Raw genomic sequence first — 4,952 nt, 5'->3', positions numbered from 1 at the left:
GTTTTTTTGGATTTAGCGGCGGTTCAAACCGCCACTAAAATATTCAGTGGCCAATTGAAAACCGACTCAGAAACTGGCGACGTAGAATAATTTAGCGACGGTTTACTGCAACAGCTGAAATAACCGACGCTAAATATACAGCCAACGCTGAATGTATAGAAACCGCCACCAATTACAAAAAATTATTTATAATTTTTTATTAATAGCGACGGTTTAGAACCACCGCTAAATCTTGTAATTCTATTTTTTTTTTGATAGCCCATTTTTTTTTAATTAAATTTTTTGGTGGTTTCAATTAATATAATTTTTTAATTAGCAACTTCTTTGGAAAATATGGTAAATACTTTATCAATAAAAAAGTGTTGACTAGAAAACTCAATGACTGAAGAAATATATATTGATAAACGAAGTTCTAAATTACAAAGCATGCTCAAATACAAGAGAATGGTCGCACAAATTAACCTCAAGACCTCAAAAGTTTGTATAAAACTATGTGAGATGGAACTCCAGCATCAGAGGTAGTTCCTATACAAAAATAAATAATTTATATTAAAAAAAACTATTGCTGTTTGTTTAACATGAAATCCTCAAGATAAACCAAAAAACTTTCCACGTGGGGTAGACCTGCTCCTTCTAAATTCAGGCATGGATGTGTTACTTCCTTCTTTGAAGTTGTTACCTGAGTCATTCAAAACTTTGTTTTCAACTTTGCTAGCCAATAAAGGTTCTCCTGCTTGCACTATTCCTCTGCATATGACAAAAATGCTCTATTATCATTACCAATGATTCTATAGGCAAAATCTTTCTTAAAAAGAAACAATTATTTAACTATACAAATAAAACATTTAATTTATTATTATTTGGTAAGAAATATTAAGAACATAGTACTCTGTTAAACATAAAAGAAAATGTTTCCACGAAAAACCCTTTGACTCACCGGAATATGCGTAGCCTTTCAGTACATAAGGCCTTCGCGTAGTCCATGAGTTGGTGGGCAAGATCTCCTCATGACACGGCGTTGTTATCACCTAGTTTATGTTCAGCTCGTTGATTATATACTCTTGCTTGTACCACCAGGCTGCACTCACACACACACCCCAAAAAAAATTAAATAAAAATATAATTAATAATTTACTTTGTATCAGTGAAATTTTTCTTAGGTAAAAACTAATCAAATCAATATTTAACACATATACTAAATTAAGGTACCTTCAGCATTGGCAAGCTCAGCATCAACTCTTTATGCTCGTTCCATACTTGGACCCACCACCACCTAGGAGATCCTCAACACCCTCGAAGCAAACACTCAGCATCCTCAACACCCAGCCAGATGAAGATAGAGAAGAAGTACAAACAACACTTCAATACGGTACAATTTCCACATGCTTTTTTACACATTTCTTATTATTGGATATATGTGTTTAATAACCTCAAAGCTTCTATCAAAAGTTTCAGGCTTCATGCTACCACTAGTACCATTTTTGGTCAAATGATAAGGTGAAACAAAATTAAGGAAGAAGTGCAAAAGCAGAGAATAATAATCGTAAGCATCAAAATAAGAAGGAAAGCCTCATAAAACAATTTTGATAGCACCCCTTAAAAACAAGCCTTACTAATCCAAAATAACCAATAACCATGTCCTGGTTATTGATTGCTAAAACATGTCCTAGTTATTGATTGCTAAAACATGTCCTAGTTATACACAAGGCAGTGTCTAAATACTTGTGGATATGAAATACATAAAAAAGATAGTAGAGGAGACAAAAATCATGATCAAAACTTAGCCCCAGAAAACGAAAGCCAAAAAAGATCCCAGATCAATATAATTGGAAATTCCTTTTGCAGAATTCCAAAAACAAAAATAACACTTCCCCACACAAATCCAAATGAAAAAAGATATGGGGAAGAGAGAAAAAAAAATTAAAAAAAAAGTGGGCAGAGTGAGTACATGTTTTACTCACCAATAACTAACAAATGAAGCCAAAACAGAAGAAAATTTAATATTACTCACTTTCCACTAAACTTGTTCGAGATGTCTCTTTCTCCTAAAGCTTAAAGGAAGAAAACTCAGTTAACAGATCTTCCTTGCAAGGTTTTGTTTTGAAAATCTTTACTTACAAAAAAAAAATTACAGAATGAGCACAACAGGGGTGTAAGTATCGCATATCACCTATAGATTTTTACTATAAAATGAATTGCTGAACCACAATAGTGGATTTTGATGACTCATTAATAAATGCTTGCTTAATTAGAAGCCAGTTAATCATAATGAAAAAACTTACAAGAATATTTCTGCCTCTCCTAAATGGGTCCCTGAAAATAGCCTGTGGGCTTTTGGTTTTTTAATTTTTCATAATGCGCCAAACAAAAAGGAAACTCCAGTTATCAGTTTATTTGTAAAATTAAGAAAACAAATAAGAGCAAGAAGGGCATCATACTATAGGATGACTTCAGTGTCTTCCCCTGGAGCTTGCCCTGTGCTAGACCCATCAAAGTTCCACTTGGGAAGTTTTGCAAGTGGATGACACTATGATTACCAAAGAAGACTAGGTAATATGCAAAAGTGGAGTGGTGTAACAAACTAAGAGACCCTGATTCGATTTAATACTTTAATTAAATTCTTGCCAAACATCCCACTTGATTGAACTCGTAAAATGATTTTAGAATGAGAACCGATATAAATAATTATAGCCAATTTGATGAATTAGTATTATATACTTGTTTTTCTATATATTCTTTTAGTTCATGGCTTTTTCCGTTGGGGACAAGTGTTTTACACTTGATGAAGACAAAATTTGGTGAAAAACAAATTTGGCTACCCAGTGATACAACTGAACTTGTAGAGTGCCTATGAACTTGTAGAGATAAAATGGAGGAAACTGTGAGTTCCTATGAACAACAGCAAGGAGAAGTAAACCCCTTAAATTAGTAAGAAACAACAGAAAGTCCACTATCTCAAGTGTAAAAAACTTAGCAAATGTACCTTCCCTTCTTCAGCTTGTTTAGCCACTACCTTCGTTAGTTCCTGGAAAAGAAAAAGAATAAAATAAAAATAAATTATAGCTTAAATTATTCAGATGACAACATGAAATCCACCTATTCATTTAGACCTTCAAAATATTCCCTAGAATTCATGTAGAAAGAACCATTATATAAAAATTGCACAATCTCGTAAACAAAATAAATAGATAATATTGGAATTATGGCCAGGAATGTTAAGAAGACTTTTTCCTAGAAAGTTCACTGTTCTCATGGGTCATGGCTATAGAAGAGGTGATGCTGTGCCATTTTGAAAATAATTAAATTACAAATGAGAATCAATTAGGAATATTACTTTCAGTTGGTGTAAGAATGTAATTCACAGAGAAAGAAAGAAATGTCACAAGAAATCTCATAAAAGAATGAATTTAGACACTACAGCATCAATGGAACTGGAAAATACCTTCCTCCTATCAGATGTCAACTGAGGGATGCTCAATCGTATCAATTATCCATCATTATTCGGAGTCATACATAGATCAGAGCTAACTATGGCTTTCTCTATAGCCTTCAAGCTGAAAACCAATATTTATAACCAAAGGTTTGCTTAGATTTACTTTACATACAAGATACCATATCATTATATCAACACATTCAAGCACAACTAAAAAAATTGTGTGAGCACTGCATACATAGTCGCAGAGGATAAAGATAACATTGATCTAAGATGAAATCTGCGATTCAATTACTTCCATGTGTTTCCTGGAATCACAAAGTATGCATGTTCATATATATATGAAATCTCCCAAGTAAATCATTAATCATGGAAATCATTAAATTCAAATAGTATTTAATCAACACTAGACCAAATTTTGCTTTTATACATCAAAAAGTCATCACAGTAACTTGAAATTTTGAACTCTATCCAAATCCCTACCAACCGAGCAACTGATGTAGCTCAAATTTTTTACTAGTGATGAATATATTGCAGGACTAAATACAAACAACCATTGACAAAAATCAAGGTAAACATTAGAACTTACGGGTCACATACTCCAGTTGTTTGGTTCAGTCACATATTCCAAAAACAACTTGTTTAACAAAAGGCCAAGAACGGTGTATGCAATCTATAATCTTGATACGCATCCTGGACCTGAGTTTATTGGACACCGAGACTAATAAACAACAACAGCTACTCAATTAATATATATATATACTTAAAAACCAATCTTCGTGGATGGGTTTTATAAAAAATCCTATTAACCCATTCCTATAAAAAAATCCCACCCATCCAAAGTAACCGAATATACTAGCTTCTCCAATAAGAGAAAGAGAGACCACTAACCCAAATTCCTATTCAAATTCCCAACCCACTTTCTCAAAATACTAAAGCAAAGATACTGTAATGTAACTCAATAACCATTCACAGCTTCAGCCCCTCAACAAGGAAAGGAAAACGGACCTCACTAAAATCCTTGAGTTTATATAATTGAAAAATTACAAAAAATAATGTACTCACCATAGAACGCACCAACCGCAAGGCACTGCTGTAGTTAAACTATGAAGAAGAGGCATTAGCTACATCCAAGGAGAAACAAATAGATAAATTAGAACAAAATTATAATATTAAAAAGAATTAGTAAAATTTAGAAATAATATCAAAATTACGCAAGGATAATGAAAGAATATAAATAAAAATTAAAAAAATTGCAAAATCTGAAGAAAAAAAGGAACAAAAACACACTCAACTAACTCGAAGATGAATCAAATTAAAATAATACTTGAATAAATTACTCCAACATTGATTTGAGAATAAAGCAAAAAATTTGGGAAAAAAATCTAAAGCGTATAACAAGAATCAGGAACGATAAAATCTCAAATAAATTGAAAGAGATGCGAAGGAGAGAAGAGAAAAAGTAAGGAAGAAAAAGAACAATCAGAACGAAAAAAATGGAATGTAAAGAACGAAAGAG

At 32.5% G+C, this 4,952-nt stretch overlaps 1 long non-coding RNA gene across 4 annotated transcripts; it reads right to left on the bottom strand.

Annotated features, from left to right (window-relative positions):
* Nucleotides 1–385: 385 nt before the first annotated feature.
* Nucleotides 386–4,144, bottom strand: LOC133291229 (uncharacterized). 4 transcript variants are annotated; one of them, XR_009748776.1, is made up of 6 exons: nucleotides 4,023–4,144; nucleotides 3,443–3,554; nucleotides 1,210–3,025; nucleotides 938–1,078; nucleotides 625–747; nucleotides 386–525 (listed from the first exon to the last, which is right to left on the bottom strand). It is a non-coding gene; the product is annotated as an uncharacterized LOC133291229 (long non-coding RNA). The 4 variants fall into 4 exon arrangements; XR_009748777.1 differs by having other exon boundaries at nucleotides 680–747; XR_009748778.1 differs by lacking the exon at nucleotides 386–525 and having other exon boundaries at nucleotides 538–747; nucleotides 1,210–2,331; nucleotides 2,439–3,025.
* Nucleotides 4,145–4,952: the final 808 nt, after the last annotated feature.

This window comes from Gastrolobium bilobum, unplaced genomic scaffold (genome assembly GCF_033153095.1).
Source record: "Gastrolobium bilobum isolate Gb01-03AN ecotype WA unplaced genomic scaffold, APGP_CSIRO_Gbil_v1 utg159966, whole genome shotgun sequence".
In the NCBI taxonomy this organism is placed as follows: domain Eukaryota; kingdom Viridiplantae; phylum Streptophyta; class Magnoliopsida; order Fabales; family Fabaceae; genus Gastrolobium; species Gastrolobium bilobum.
This window is presented reverse-complemented; position numbering and strand designations above follow the sequence as displayed.